This window comes from Lynx canadensis, chromosome F2, assembly GCF_007474595.2.
Source record: "Lynx canadensis isolate LIC74 chromosome F2, mLynCan4.pri.v2, whole genome shotgun sequence".
NCBI classification, from domain to species: Eukaryota; Metazoa; Chordata; class Mammalia; order Carnivora; family Felidae; genus Lynx; species Lynx canadensis.
The window spans coordinates 65,984,570-66,001,188 of NC_044320.2; positions in this window are offsets into that span (position 1 = coordinate 65,984,570).

Consider the following 16,619-nt stretch of genomic DNA (forward strand, 5'->3'; position numbering starts at 1 on the left):
CAAGTGTACAGAACTTGGGTAGTGAGTTGGATATACAGAGCATTGAAGAAAGGAGTGGACAAGAGGGATCCTCTGGCTTCTGCCTTGCATAACAGAAAATAGGGAACTCAAGAGTCACATCCAGCAGAGTGGGAGAAGATTATGAGTTTTGGTCTTGTAGAGTGTGAGGTGCCTTTGTAGTGTTCCAAAGAAAATATTAAGTGGACAATTGGATACATAAGGCCAGAGCTCAATGGACAGAAGAACGTGGGTGACTTCAGCATATTGGTTATGTGGTCACTTAAACTGACATCATGAATGAGACTACCTAGATACGGAAAGAGATAGCGTATGATGAAAATGCTCAATATAGTTTCCCACAAAATCTGGTTCTTCCTGTCATGTACAGATGACCCTTCCTTCCTCAGTGTAGCAAATGTTTTACTATTTTCATCAATGTGTCTATTCTTTTTCTGTAAAGAGTCTGCAAATAAATGTAGATCACAGTGGGTTACAGACAATTGTTTTTCTAGCCATGATTTTACAGTCGGCTGTGCTCCAGGGAGGAAACAAATACTGTTTAAAAGGAATAAATGTAGATTATAGAAAAGCAAGCAAGTGAACTGATTCCTGAAGGTCTGCCACAGGGACACCTATCTGCTCCTGTTCCCCAAAGGAAACTGTATGCTCAGAAAACATGGTGATGCACTTGGAGAGGTTTTATAGCACAGTCACTGCACATATTATCTTTGGGCTTTTTCTCAAATAGATTCTTTCCATAGGCTGACTCAGGCAACGGTCCACTGGGTATAGATCTGTTTTTTTATGAGATGTGTTCTCCAGTCTCAAAAGCAACTTTTAGAAAACACCTTGTTTACACATCAGGGATTTCTTTTTTTTTTTTTTTTTTTTTTTTCAACGTTTATTTATTGTTTGGGACAGAAAGAGACAGAGCATGAACGGGGGAGGGGCAGAGAGAGAGGGAGACACAGAATCGGAAACAGGCTCCAGGCTCTGAGCCATCAGCCCAGAGCCCGACGCGGGGCTCGAACTCCCGGACCGCGAGATCGTGACCTGGCTGAAGTCGGACGCTTAACCGACTGCGCCACCCAGGCGCCCCTACACATCAGGGATTTCTATGGTCAGAAGTGCATGGGACACCTGGGTGGCTCAGTTAAATGTCGTCAACTCTTTTTTTTAATTTTTTTAAATGTTTTATTTATTTTTGAAAGCGAGAGAGACACAGAGTGTGATGGGGGTAGAAACAGAGACAGAGGGAAACACAGAATCCGAAGCAGGCTCCAGGCTCCCGAGCTGTCAGCACAGAGCCCGACACGGGGCTCAGACCCACAAACTGTGAGATCATGACCCGAGCCGAAGTGTGACACTTAATTGACGAACCACCCAGGTGCCCCAAATGTCATCAATTCTTGATTTTGGCTCAGGTCATGATCTCGCCAGTTTGTGAGATTGAGCCCCACATGGGGCTCTGTGCTGAGAGTGTGGAGCCTGCTTGGGATTCTCTCTCTCTTTGCCCCTCCTTCCCTGCTCATGCTTTCTCTCTCAAAATAAATAAACATGAAAAAAAATTTTAAGGTTTGTTACTTATAGAATGAGAGATTCATGCAGGATCAGGGAACCTGCAAAAATGTGGAATCACAAAGCCATTAGGGAGCAGTCGGTAAGGTAAGACGTTTCAAAGAAGTGAAACTGAGGAAGTCCAAGATTGGCAATGCTTGGCTTAGTGATAAGGTCAGCAGTGTCTATTCAGAAGCACTAGGCTGCAGGAATGCCCAGTGATTGAAGAAGCACAGCCAGTGGCCTAAACCAAATGTAGTCCGAGGATCAGCAGCATCAGCATTGAAAACACAGAATCTCAGCTTCTTCCCCAGACCAACATATCAGAATCTGCATTTAATAAATGGGATCCCTAGATGATTCTTTTTTTATGTTTATTTATTTTGAGAGAGAGTGTGTGTGTCTGTGTGCACATGTGTGAGTGGGGTGGGGGAGCAGAGAGAGAGGGAGGGAGAGGGAGAGACAGAGACAGAGAGAGAGAGAGAGAGAGAGAGAATCCCAAGCAGGCTCCACGTTACTGTGGGGCCTGACCGGGGGGGGGGGGGGGGGCTCAATCCCTTGACCACAAGATCATGACCTGAGCAGATATCAAGAGTCAAAGACACTTAACCAATTGAGACAACCAGGTGCTCTGAGATCCTTAGGTGATTTTTAAGCACATAAAAGTTTGAGAAACACTACTTTCTACTACTCTATCAGGAAGTATAGTGACGTTAGGTAAGAGATAAGATAAAAGCCATAGGAGAGGGAGAGATTGGAAATGGAAATGCAAAACAAAGAAGACTGCAAGAAGAGGAGGCCATGGAAAAACAAAAAGATCAAGAGGACTGATTAATTTGAAAAAAAAGAGGTGGGGCTTTTCCTTTATCGACAAAAATAGGAAAGAGGATGAAGAAGTGTGAGACCAAAGGCAGAAAACTGAGAAAACTCCATAGGCAATGACCCAGTTCTCTCCAATAAAATTGATTGGAAAGTCAAACACTGAGGAGGACAAAGAGGTTTTAGGCCAAACAATACTCCATAAATTCACAGGGCTCTAGTTTAAATGACATTTACTTTTGGGTCGCCTGGGTGGTTCAGTTGGTTAAGCGTCCGACTTCTGCTCAGGTCATGGTCTCATAGTTTGTGAGTTCAAGCCCCGCGTCGGGCTCTGAGCTGACATCTCAGAGCCTGGAGCCTGTTTCGGATTCTGTGTCTCCCTCTCTCTCTGACCACCCCCCCCCCCCATTCATGCTCTGTCTCTCTCTGTCTCAAAAATAAACGTTAAAAAAAATTTTTTTAATGACATTTACTTTTGGTGGGGTGCCTGAGTGGCTTAGTCGGTTAAGCGTCCAACTTCAGCTCAGGTCATGATCTCAGGGTTCGTGAGTTCGAGCCCCCTGTCAGGCTCTGGGCTGACAGCTCAGAGCCTGGAGCCCGCTTCAGATTCTGTGTCTCCCTCTGTCCGCCCCTCTGCTGCTTGCACTCTGTCTCTCGCATTGTCTCAAAAATAAATAAACATTAAAAAAATTTTTTTAATGACATTTACTTTTGGTTAACATTTCTTTGCATTTCTTCCTGTAATTCCTTTAAATAAGTACGCTTAAATGGATTAAAATTTTAAATACTCACTGGCCATTTACAATAAAACTTCCATTTCTATAAGTAGCTTGATAAGCCATGAACTTCACTAGGGCCAATGTTATAAACTTTGATGATATATTAAGTCAAATAAATATCATGGTTGCAAAAATGGATAAAAACTTGAAAGAACAATAACATAAAAAATCTTTACCTATAGTTTTTATGTCTGCAAAGTTTGCTAAATCAATAAAATGATCTGAAAAGTTCATCTCACAATCAGATATATTAGTGATTTACTTCATTGGTTTTCTGAGGACCATTTATCATGAGGTAAAGCATCTTCAGAATGAATGGTGGAAATAAAAAATTTGATGTGCTTGCCTCTTAGATAAACTAAATATCTGATTTATAAGACACAAACGAACAAACCACTATGGCCTGTCATGTTTTTCCAGTTTCTAATTTATTCAACCTCTGCTCAATATTGATCCTGACAAGCAGAGTAACCCAAAGATAAATTTATTCACTCTACAGTTTAGTCAGAAACAAGCCAAAAATTATAGATTTTCCCAGGCAGATGATGACAAGCAGTCAGGGGGATGACAAATGGCTGTCTTTAGATTTAGTTAGGACAGTTGGACCAGACATTTCCAATAAAGATTGCATGCTGGTCAAATACAGGTTCATCAGTGGCCATCATTAATTGTAGAGCAAGCACTGCCAGTTCCTGCAAGCGCCTATACAGAAGCTTGGGCACCAGCCCTGCATTAGAAATAGAATCAGCTCCTCAGTATTTTGCAGCACACCTCTAAGTGATAGCATGACATGATCATTTATCAAACAGAGACTGTCCAGAAGAATGTCTACTCCCTTTAGTAACACTGAAGGGCCGGAAAGTGAAAGCATTTTATTAAAGACAGGAAGGCAATGAACTACCAGAGCGTATCCAAAGGGTAATCATATTTCAGCATAGGATTAGTTTAGTCTTAAATAAACATACACTGGAGGGAGTATGTTGAGGGTCATTTATCAAGTGAGGAACAATTAACTAAACTCTACAGGACTCTCTTTATCTATTAAATTTAAAGTTCTCTTATTATTAACTTTTGGGACGATGGGCATCATATTCAACACTACAAAAATACATTACACAATTCCTTCCTTAGAAGTTTTTAGGCTAAGAGAAATACAGTGAAACTCTCACATAAAATAATCATGGCTGTATCAAAGGCTGTTGAACAAATACTGTGGACAGGGCATAATCCAGGGCCCAAGACTGAAGGATGAAGTTACAACTTCTGAAGAGAATTTTATTATAAGAAGTCAACTACTCATTGGTGAGTCAGGAGCTTATTCTTCCTTACAACAGTTTTTGCTCTTTATTGACCAAAATTAAGAGAAAGGTTATAAGCCGAGGGGTGGTAGGGCAGACAAAAAGAAAACCAACATATTTATTACTTCCCTTCTTTGTTCCAGACACTTTATATGCCACAACAAATAACCCTAACTATTTGCACTTTATAAACGAGGACACAGATTTGACTAAGGTTACACAGTAAGCAACAGTGCCAGAAAGGTTGGGGTTGTCTGTATTTTTTTAAATTCCTATGTATTTTTCACAAATTATATAGTTAGATACCTCAGAGTCTGGTACAGAACTTAGCCCATGATTCAGTAAGTATTCTGTTGAATAATGAAGTAGGTAGAATTGGAAATATTTTTACCATTTTATGTAGAAAAACATTGGTCTCAGGAAGACTAAGAGACCCACCAATCACTCTGCACTGGATCCTAGACCCCAACTGTCCTTGTAATTATTCCCCTAAAATATCATTTCTTCATGTAGACAGAGGCACATATCTGGATGTTCCAAATTTGTTACCTTCATGATACCACAAGAGTTTTGTGAGGATTTTTTTTTCATGTAAGCTCTATGCCCAAAACAGGGTTTGAACTCACTACCCCAAGATCAAGAGTCACGTACTCTACCAACTGACCAGCCAGGTGCCCCCTGTGGGGATTTTTAACGTGGAAAGGAATTGTTCTTACAAGCTCATAGTAAAAAAAAAACAATTTTCTAAAATCTAAAGAATAAAATACAGCCTTATCAAAAGAAATTTTTCCAGGGCACTTGGGTAGCTCAGTCATTTAAGCATCTGACTTCAGGGGCACCTGGTGGCTCAGTCGGTTAAGGGGCCGACTTCGGCTCAGGTCATGATCTCGCGGTCCGTGAGTTCGAGCCCCGCGTCGGGCTCTGTGCTGACAGCTCAGAGCCTGGAGCCTGTTTCATATTCTGTGTCTCCCTCTCTCTGACCCTCCCCCGTTCATGCTCTGTCTCTCTCTGTCTCAAAAATAAACGTTAAAAAAAATTAAAAAAAAAAAAAAAAGCATCTGACTTCAGCGCAGGGCATGATCTTGCAGTTCACGAGTTCGAACCCCACGTCGGGCTCTGTGCTGACAGCTCAGAGCCCAGAGCTTGCTTCCGATTCTGTGTCTCCCTCTCTTTTTGTCCTTCCCCCGCTCGCTCTGTCTCTCTCTCTCTCTCTCAAAAAATAAATAAAAAACAAAAAAAAATTTAATATAAAAAAATAAAAAGTTAACTAATATGAAAGAAATACTGATGATTATGATATACTTGTGTCTTGCTTTTCTTTTCTAATTATAGGATTTGGAATTTTTACTGAACAAGTTGATGAAGCTGTGGAAAATGGATCTAAATGGAAATCCTGTTTGTCTCAAACCCAAATACAGAGACAGACTGATACTGGTGTCCAAATCACTGGGTACACATTTATATATATTAATATAATTTTCTTAGAGAAAGAGACCTGGTTAACTTTTTAGTTATTTTAACAGAAAACCTTGAGAAATACAAATATGATGTCTAAATCTATAAAAATAGTCAACTTTAAATTCAATAATTAAATAAAAGCAAAAGTTAAAATTGAGAAATAAAACATGAAAAATATCTTCTGTTCAGAAATAATTAAGGCACCACATGCCCTTTCTTTAAAAAGAAAATGTAGGGGCGCCTGGGTGGCGCAGTCGGTTAAGCGTCCGACTTCAGCCAGGTCACGATCTCGCGGTCCGGGAGTTCGAGCCCCGCGTCGGGCTCTGGGCTGATGGCTCGGAGCCTGGAGCCTGTTTCCGATTCTGTGTCTCCCTCTCTCTCTGCCCCTCCCCCGTTCATGCTCTGTCTCTCTCTGTCCCAAAAATAAATAAAAGTTGAAAAAAAAAATTAAAAAAAAAAAAAAAGAAAATGTAGCTGCTACCAACAAAAATGGTTAATCATAAATGTGTAGAACTTGCTGACCTTTTGCCAAATTCTCATTGCCACAAATCCTCTGAAGATCCCAAGAGATTCTTTAGCACTTGGAACTGTAGACAAAATTAATCAAAATTTTCATTGCTTGAAAATTGTCCTAAGAACGTACAAGTGTTCCCTTCATTTGAAAGGAGAGCAAGCTAGGGAGTCCCTTTATGAGATCCTTAGAAATAATAACATCCTGATTGTGCACTATATTGGGGGTAATGGACCATAGCTTCTCAATAGGAACCACGTTATACAACATCAGAGAGATAAGGACTGCCTTCTCACAAAGGATATTTGTGAGGTTTCCTATATCTGAACTTCTATGACATGCTATGCTCGAGTATAAAAAGTAATGTATGGGAGGGGCGCCTGGGTGGCGCAGTCGGTTAAGCGTCCGACTTCAGCCAGGTCACGATCTCGCGGTCCGTGAGTTCGAGCCCCGCGTCGGGCTCTGGGCTGATGGCTCAGAGCCTGGAGCCTGTTTCCGATTCTGTGTCTCCCTCTCTCTCTGCCCCTCCCCCGTTCATGCTCTGCCTCTCTCTGTCCCAAAAATAAATAAACGTTGAAAAAAAAAAAAATTAAAAAAAAAAAAAAGTAATGTATGGGAAAACCACTTCAAAGCACCTAGCTGTAGTAAACCTTGATTAATCATGATGCTAGTGCAGCAATTCTCTTGGGGGTAGGGAGGAGCTGACAGAGGGTATATCAGAAAAATCCAAGATTTTTCAAAATACATATCCAAGGGCCACACCCTGTCCACCACCCTTGACCCCACCAGTCAAGGGAAGGAAACAGAATACACTGGGAGAACAGTCATGTGTATTTTTTACAAGTCATGCAAATGAATCTGCAATGCACCTTCCCCCAACTCTCCCATCTCCTTCCCTCCCTGCCTACCACATACAATTGTATTACTCCACTTACCTTAGGAAGCAGAGTAAATACAACCAATGTTAGATGATTAAGAACCTTCCAATATTAATGGAACCATTTCTGGAAACTCTTCTCATGATATAGTACTATAGGTGATGCAGTAAAAGATGTGGAGATAAGGTACTGATTTACAAATAAACAGGACTTAGTCAAAAAAATTTTTTAATAAATACTTTCTAAAACATACTTTGTGATTATAAAATCCATACACATTTTGTATAAAAATATACATTTCTTATAGAAATGCAGATAATATAGAAAAGAAAATGAGTATCATTCATAATCCCACCATAAATATGCTGTTAACACTTCGCTATACGTCTTTTCAGTCTCTTCTCTGATTCTAACTTGTCTTATTTTCATGTCCTTTCTTCCTAAATACAAAACCAAAATACAGAAAGTGAACTGAGGACCTGGTTTGATGTGTCCCAGTAAGGACTGTGGGGAGGCATTTCATGCTTTGTAAGTAACCCAGTCCTCACTAAACAGAATGACAAGCAACGTACTTAGCATGAGTGGAAACAAATTTTATGTTAAGAACAACTCATTAAAACAAATCTCATAGGTCTCTGATCTTATGTCCATTACCTGGCTTCCCCCCTGAACCACCTCTACATGATCATTGCTAAAAGATGAAATAAGGCTTACTGAGGCATAGTCTCCTAGTCACTACTCAGCTCTGTCTGGAACACTAACATGAGGAAAAAGGGATCATGGTAAAGGACTTGGATTTTTCATTCTTTATCTTTATAATAGATGTTTTAAAAATATGTATTGATTTACATATATCACATCCAAAAATACACTAACAAATTATACAATTAAACAAATCTTAAAAAGATATCAATAAATCCAAGTGGTTGGGAAAACTAAGCATAAAATAATAACTGTTAATGTAAAGTGCTAAATACTAAGATGCTTGATAATAGAACTTTTAACCAATTTTTTACATTATAATTTGGAGAGTATTAATTTCAGTTAAAATAAGTACATAAGGCAATTGTAAACAATTGTACTTCTAAGGTTTGTGGTTCTTTATATTTCTAGTTTCATCACTTTATTTTGTACATAGGGCCTAACAATATTATGAGTCATATTTAAGTGGCAATGTTAATACTTTCAGTAGTGTAATCAATATTTTATCAGGTTACTGTCATTTTCTCTATAAGAATATGATTTCAAAATTTTTTTATTTAAAAAAATTTTCTTTTAACATTTATTTATTTTTTGAGAGACAGCATGATCTGGGGAGGGGGACAGAAAGAGAGGGAGTCACGGATTCTGAAGCAGGCTTCAGGCTCTGAGCTGTCAGCACAGAGCCTGATGAGGGGCTCGAACTCATGAACCATGAGATCATGACCTGAGCTGAAGTCAGATGCTTAACAAACTGAGCCACCCAGGTGCCCCTGATTTAAAATGTTTTACTACATTCTTTTCTCATTCTGGAATCCAGTGGAAGACATTACATGGATGATAAGAGAAAATATATATTTAATTTAAAAAACTACCATATAGAGGGCGCCTGGGTGGCTCAGTCAGTTGAGCTTCTGACTTGATTTCGGCTCAGGTCATGATCTCACAGTTCATGGGAGGGAGCCCTGCATCTGACTCTGCGCTGACAGTGTGGAGCCTGCTTAGGATTCTCTCTCTCCCTCTCTCTCTCTCTGCCCCTCCCTATTCACTCTCTCTCTCAAAATAAATAAACAAACACAATAAAGGCCCAAAAACTACTATATAGAAAAGACAGTCTTTTTATCAAGTGAAGGCCACCTGTATTCATGTGATTACATGTAACACAAAATATCCTATAAGGGAATAGTTTAATATTTTATAATATATGTATTATGTATACATATATAATGGAATACTGTCAGCCATTAAAAATTGTGTTTAAAGAAAGACTTGGTAAAACGATCACAATACAATATTGAAAATTAGAATGTAATACTGCATAGAGTTCCAATTTTATATAATATACACACACATATACACATACATGGATACATAAACAGAAAACAAAAAATGTTAAAAAATCTACTGTTAGTGGCCTTTAGTGATTATTTCTGGTTGTAGATATAGGCAATATTAATTTTTTTCTTTTTCCACTTTTGTATTTTCCAAATATCTTACAGCTTACAAAAAATTTTTTGTGTAACTTAAGATGCTCAATTTTCATAACTTTTTTAGAGGAACAAGATATAAATGTAGTTGAAATCTTCACAGAACCAAGAAGCTAGATTTGTGGGTTGTTCCTATTATATTTATATCCTATATAATAAGCATTATTAATATATGTGCTTTTAAAATACCAGGCTAAATGTATAAAACTTCTTACATGTATAAAACTTTAACATAAAATATATCTTGCTTTTCCCTAAGAATAATAACCATAATATGGAAATGAATAGATAGCATCTAATTTTTGTTGAATATGACAACATTTTTGTTTTCAAAAACAACAATATAGTTTATATAAGACCCCAGAAGGGACACTATACATCAAATTGTTTACAGTGATTATCTTTGTCAGTGATAGGAAGGAGAGGTATGAGTAGTAATCACAGTCTTTATATGTTTTTTTCCACTGTGTTTAAGTTGTTTATAATAAGCACATATTTTTTTTGAAATCAGAAAAAAATAATTAAAAATAAATAAAAGCTCAACAAGAACAAAGATGTGCAAATAAGGTATTTTTAAAAGAAATTACTTCAACTTATGGTATAATTTAAGTTCAGATATAATTTAAATATATTACCTATATATTTAAATACTGTATTTTTTAACATATGTATTTTTCTCTAGAATTTCTTGATGGAAAAGAAATTAAAAATATGGAAAGACAATTCCTAATAAATTGGAAAGCATCCAAAGATGCCAAGAAAATCAGCAAGAAAAAGAACAGTAAAAACGAGGATGCAAGTAACTCATACATAAGTAAGCAGACTGTCATTCATTCGTTGATCACTTCTTCTAGCAAAGGGAATGTTGTACTCAACAAAAAAAACCCCAAGAAATAAGAAACTTTTGTTTAGATTCTTTGCTTAAGATTTGGGGTTTTTTTAAAACTTATTTACAATTCCTAAGAAATTCCACCTGCAATGTTTACACATGAAAATGGTGGCTACTATCAACAAAAGCAGTTCACATTGAGTCTGACTGTGTCAGTATGAAAACAGAGCCATGAGGGTGGAGGGAAATGTATAATTTTATATCTGGCAAAAGTACATGACTTAATTATGTAAATGGTGAAACAACAATCAGCTACGTAAATTGTGAAACCTAAGTCACTAGTACATTTGTTTAGCAGCAGTGCAAAAATCACATTTTCCATCAGGATAAAAAATAAAAATGTATGACAACCATATCTGTGGTCTATACTCTGTAGCCTGTCCCCTTTCTTATGTACATGCCCCACCACTTGAATTTGATTTGAATTTGATTATAATATGCTTACTGTTATGTACATTACATTTTCTTTTTTTTTAATGTTTTATTCTATTTTCGATAGAGAGAGTGCGCACATGTGCGCAAGCAGGGGAGGGCAGAGAAAGTGGGAGAGACAGAATCCAAAACAGGCTCCAGGCTCTGAGCCATCAGCACAGAGCCCAATGTGGGGCTTGAACTCATGAACCGTGAGATCATGATGTGAGGCCAAGTCAGACACTTAACCACTGAGCCACCTGGGCACCCCAAGTTTACATATATTACAAAGGACAGGTCAACCTCCCTTGCCTAACTAATGCAACTAAATGTAGCCAAGTGTAACATGTAACAATTATCTTTTTTTTTTAAATGTTTATTTATTTTTGAGACAGAGACACAGCATGAACGGGGGAGGGTCAGAGAGAGGGAGACACAGAATCCGAAGCAGGCTCCAGGCTTCGAGCTGTCAGCATAGAGCCCGACCCGGGGCTCGAACTCACGGACTGTGAGATCATGACCTGATCTGAAATTGGATACTTAACCAACTGAGCAACCCAGGTGCCCCACAATTATCTTTATCATATTTGGGAGCATCCTAGAATTCATTCTTCACAGATTCTATAGTCCACAACATTGGAATAAGCCTCTACCTCTGTTCCATGATAGTGTTTGAATGCCAACAGTCCTCATTTCACAGCTAATGGGATGGGATCATAGGAAGGGGTTAGGCCAGGGGAATACGGAAAGGGAAACTAGAATACTGTAGTGAGGCTTTATGCATGGATACCACATCCTAGGAGCTCTGACAATCTAGAACAAGGAAGTTGAGGTGAGTAGAAGCAGAGATGGAAAGGCATGGAGCTCTGATGATTTTGCCATATCATGTCCACTGAATATGAACTATGGGAAATCATTTTGAAGAATGGGACTTTCTGAACTGACAGTATACTCATAAGTGATGATACTGTGCTGGCAATGTGAATTTTTCAAGGTCTGAAACCTATAAAATGGACAGGAAACATTTCTTCTCCTCCATCTATCCCTGGCTGGTTTTGAAGGGCAGAACCAGATCCAGGATAAAAATTCCAGTATTTTATGTGTTTTCAGTTTTATACCAAAGATGCCAAAGTACTTTCTTAATATTGAAATACTCACAAAAGTCAATACCAGTCCTCACCCGCAAATTGAACCTGTTCTAAAAATAATGCAGTTTTCTCCATCTTAATAGATTTTAAAAAAATTCTTCCTACTTCAGAAATAATTAGGTTAATCTGTTTTTAACTTCTCCAGTGAAATTCAACAAAATAACAATTATAATGTGCCCTAAAATTTATACTTTAAAAAAATTACACTGTCGGGCACCTGGGTGGCTCAGTCGGTTAAGCGTCAGACTTCAGCTCAGGTCATTATCTCAGGGTTGGTGGGTTCGAGCCACACATCAGGCTCTGTGCTGACAGCTCAGAGCCTGGAGCCTGCTTCAAATTCTGTGTCTCCCTTTCTCTCTGCCCCTCCCTCACTCGCTCGCTCTCTCTCTCTCTCAAAAATAAACATTAAAAAAAATTTTTAATTACACTCTCATCTGATTTTCTCAATAAAATCCTCATTAATTTCTTCATAATCTAGTGTGACCACTAACTTAAAAAAGCAATCGTTAAAGCCATATAGATACAGTAACAACAAACTATCTGAAAAGTAAATTAAGAAAACAATCTTATTTACAATAGCACAAAAAAGAATAAAGCACCTACAAGTAAATTTAACTAGGAACGTAAGAAAGAAAAAGATGAAAGAACTGTATACTGAAAACTACAAAACACTAATGAAAGAAACTAACACAAAAATGAATGGAAAGACATCCTGTGTTCATGAAATGGAAAATTTAATATTATTAAAATGTTTATAATACCCAAAGCAGTTGACAGATTCAATATAACCCCTATCAATATCTTAATGGCATTTTCACAGAACTGAAAAGAACAATTCTAAAATATATATGGAACGATACAGGACTACAAATAGCCAAATCAACCTTGAGAAAAAAGAACAAAGCTGGAGGCATCACACTTCCTGATTTCAAAATGTATTACAAGATACAGTAATCAAAACTGGCATAAAACAGCCATACAGATATAGGGAATGGAATATAAAACTCAAAAATAAATCCATCTATAAATGGTCAACTGATTTTCAACAAGGGTGCCAAGAACACACAGTAGGCAAAGGATACTGAATTGTTAAGAAAACTGGATATCCACACACAAAAGAACACTTATCTTATACTATACACAAAAATCTACTCAAAATGGATTAAAGACTTAAACATAAGACCTGAAACTATAAAACTCTAGAAGAAAAAATAGGAGAACTGCTTCATGACATTGGTCTTGGCAATGATTTCATGGATATGACACCAAAAAACACAAGCAACAAAAACAAAAACAAGTGATAGGAAGTACATTGAATGAAAAAGCTCATGCTTGGCAAAGGAAATAATGGAGTGAAAAGAAGACCTACAGAACGGTAGAAAATACTTGCAAACTATACATTTGATATGGGGTTAAGTTCCAAAATATATAGAACTGCTACAACTCAACAGCAAAAAAAACTAACAACCACATTTAAAAATGGGCTAGGGACTCAAACAAGCATATCCCCAAATGGCCTAAAGGTATATTTAAAAAGATTTTTTTTAACGTTTATTTATTTTTGAAGGACAGAGAGACAGAGCGTGAGCAGAGGATGGACAGAGAGAGAGGAAGACACAGAATCTGAAGCAGGCTCCAGGCTCTGAGTTGTTAGCACAGAGCCCAACGTGGGGCTCGAACTCACAAACCGCTAGATCATGACCTAAGCCGAAGTCGGATGCTTAACCGACTGAGCCACCCAGGCACCCCTAAAGGTATATTTTTAAAATGCTGAATGTCATTAATCAACATGGTAACGCAAATCAAAACCACAATGAGGTATCACCACACACCTGTCAGATGGCTATTATCAAAAAAACAAAAGACAAGAGTTGGTGAGGATGTAGAGAAATTTGAACACTTGCACACTGTTCGTGGGGATGCAAAATGCTGCAGCCACTATGAAAGATAGTATGGTAGTGCATCAAAATTTAAAAGTAGAACTATCATATGATCTAGCAATTCCAGTTTTCTGTATTCATCCAAAAGAACTGAAATTAAGATCGTGAAGAGACATTAGCACTCCTGTGTTTGCTACAGCACCATTCACAAGAGCCAAGATGTAAAAACAACTTAAATGTCCATTGACAGATGAATGGATAAAGAAAACATGGTATATACATACAATAAAATACTATTCAGCATTTAAAAAGAAGGAAATTCTACAACATGTGTCAACATGAATGAACCTTGAGGACATTATGTTAAATAAAATAAGTCAGTCACAGGAAGACAAAATACTGCATGATCCCACCTATATGAGGTATCTAAAACAGTCAAATTCATAGAATCAAAGAGTAGAAAGGTGGTTGCTAGAGGCTGGGGTAAGGAGGAAATGGGGAGCTACTAATCAAGGGGCCTTAAGCAAGATGAATAAGCTCTGGAGATTTACATTATCTATCGCACCTATGATCAAAAACAATGTAATGTATACTTAAGAATTCATTAACGAGGTAGATCTCATGTTAACTGTTTTTACCACAAACATTAAAAAAAAAAAAAAAGCTCTGCACAGCAAAGGAAACAACAAAAGTAAAAGACAACCTACTGAATGGAAGAAGATATTTGCAAATGATATATCCAATAAACGTTTGGCATCCAAAATATATAAAGAACTTACACAAGTCAACACCAAAAAACCAAATGATCCAATTAAAAAAAACGGGTAGAAGATATGAACAGACATTTCTCCAAAGAAGACATACAGATGACCAATAGACACATGAAAAGATGCTCAACATTACTCATCACCAGGGAAATGCAAATCAAAACAATGAGGTATCACCTCACACCTGTCAGAATGGCTAAAATAAAAAACACAAGAAACAACAAGTGTTGGCAAAGATGTCAACAAAAAGGAACTCTCGTGCACGTTGGTGGGAAAACAAACTGGTGCAGCTAACATGGAATACTGTATGGATGTTTCTCAAAAAGTTAAAAAAAGAACCACCCTACAATCCAGTAAACATATACAAAATAGAAAAACACTCATTCAAAGGGGTAAAAGCATCCTTATGTTTATTGTAGCATTATTTACAATAGCCAAATTATGGAAGCAGCCAAAGTGTCCATTGATAGATGAATAAAGATGTGGTGTATATATACAATGGAATATTATTCAGCCATAAGAAAGAATGAAATCTTGCCATTTGCAACAACATGAATGAAGCTAGAGAGTATAATACTAAGCAAAATAAGTCAGTCAGAGAAAGACAAATACCATATGATTTCACTCATGGAATTTAAGAAACAAAACAAAGGAGCAAACGGAAAAGAAAAGAGAGAGAGAGAAACCAAAAAACAGACTCTTAACTACAGAGAATAAACTGATGGTTACCAGAGGGGAGATGGGTGGTGAGATGGGTGAAATAGATGAAGGGGATCAGAGTTCACTTACCATGATGAGCACTGAGTAATGTATAGAATTGTTGAATTGTACACCTGAAATTAATATAACACTGTATGCTATCTGGAATTAAAATTAAAAACTTAATAAAATTTAAATTAAAAAAATTTTAACTCCTCTAACTATAAATTTTTTAAAAAGCCAAATAGGATGTTACATAGTACAAAAGTTATCATTTCATACCTTATTGTATTTGCTATTTTAATAATCATTAACAATTTAAAATAGAAAGCACATCAGTCTAGGAAATAAAGAAAAGGGGGTAAGGGAAGAAAAGAGAAGTAATTCTTACTGTACTAAACATTTCAGATATTTATAAACATCACTTCATTTAATCACTATAACCTATGGAGAAAATAATTATTACATCCATTTTGTAGACAAGAAAGCTGAGTTTTAGAAAGATGAAATAACTTGTCTAAGGTCACAAAGATAGCAAGGGGTACAGAGATTAATCAAAGTTACCTAACTTCATCAAACAGCTTGGCTTCTAGTGACCGCTCTAGCAATGACTGGCTCAACTGTGCTTGGATACAAGGACAATGATGTCTGCTCTACATAGAAATTCACTTCAGGGGCACCTGAGTGGCTCAGTTGATTGGGCATCCGACTTCAGTTCAGGTCATGGTCTCACGGCTTGTGAGTTCGAACCCCGCGTTGGGTTCTGTGATGACAGCTCAGAGCCTGGAGCCTGCTTCAGATTCTGTGTCTCTCTCTTGTTCTGCCCTTCCCCACTAATGCTTTGTCTGTCTGTCTCTCTCTCTCTCTCTCTCTCAAGAATGAGTAAACATCAAAAAAAATTTAAAAAAAAAAGAAATTCACTTCAAATTGGTGGGGATTTAAGAAAATCTCCAGATATGTAATTATGTGACAATGTAAACAAATAATTTTTATAAATAAAAAGGAACTACAGAGAAAAATGGGATAATATAAAAAAATTTAAGTAGATTATATGATTTACTATATTGAAAAACAAACTCTAAGTTCAGTTAAAATAAAATTGAAATTGAAAAAAAATTAGAAGCTGACTAGCTGTGACAGAAAATTATCTGAGTTTTCCTCAGGAACACTTAGTTATTCTCCCTTGGCTACTTGTAGATATCGTTCTCTCTCACCTCCTACACATTTGCCATCCCTATCTAAACAAATGCTACAGTTCTGAGCCTTTCAGGTTTAAAATCAGTGACGTCTGTGAAAACATGTTTGTAGCACACAATAACTCTATCCTTAGGTATGTAGC